This window comes from Penaeus monodon, chromosome 30 (assembly GCF_015228065.2).
Source record: "Penaeus monodon isolate SGIC_2016 chromosome 30, NSTDA_Pmon_1, whole genome shotgun sequence".
In the NCBI taxonomy this organism is placed as follows: Eukaryota; Metazoa; Arthropoda; class Malacostraca; order Decapoda; family Penaeidae; genus Penaeus; species Penaeus monodon.
Window position 1 is genome coordinate 7,264,281 of NC_051415.1, and position 361 is coordinate 7,264,641.

Sequence of the window (361 nt, forward strand, 5' to 3'; positions counted from 1 at the left end):
TCTTACAACTATCATGGTAACCTAAGAGTAAGTGTAACAAGAAAAATAAATAACATCGAAAGTCCCTTGCTTATCTTGGAACACAGAAATCTGTTATCTTTTAATCTGAAGAACATAAATGTGCGGGGGTGGGGACGCACACGCTGGCCTTTGTTGTAACATATAGCATATACGGAACAGCATGGTCGTCGTAAATTTCCGCATGCTCTGTTACTCCTAAACCTTCACCATCCTACGTTCTCAGCAGCCTCGGAGCTTTCCCATAGGTGTCTCCCTTAAAGTCAACGAGTTAAAACCGACTGAAAAGTCTAAAGTCTAAATGCGCACTCAGTAGCCAAGTATAATTACGAACTAAAATCGC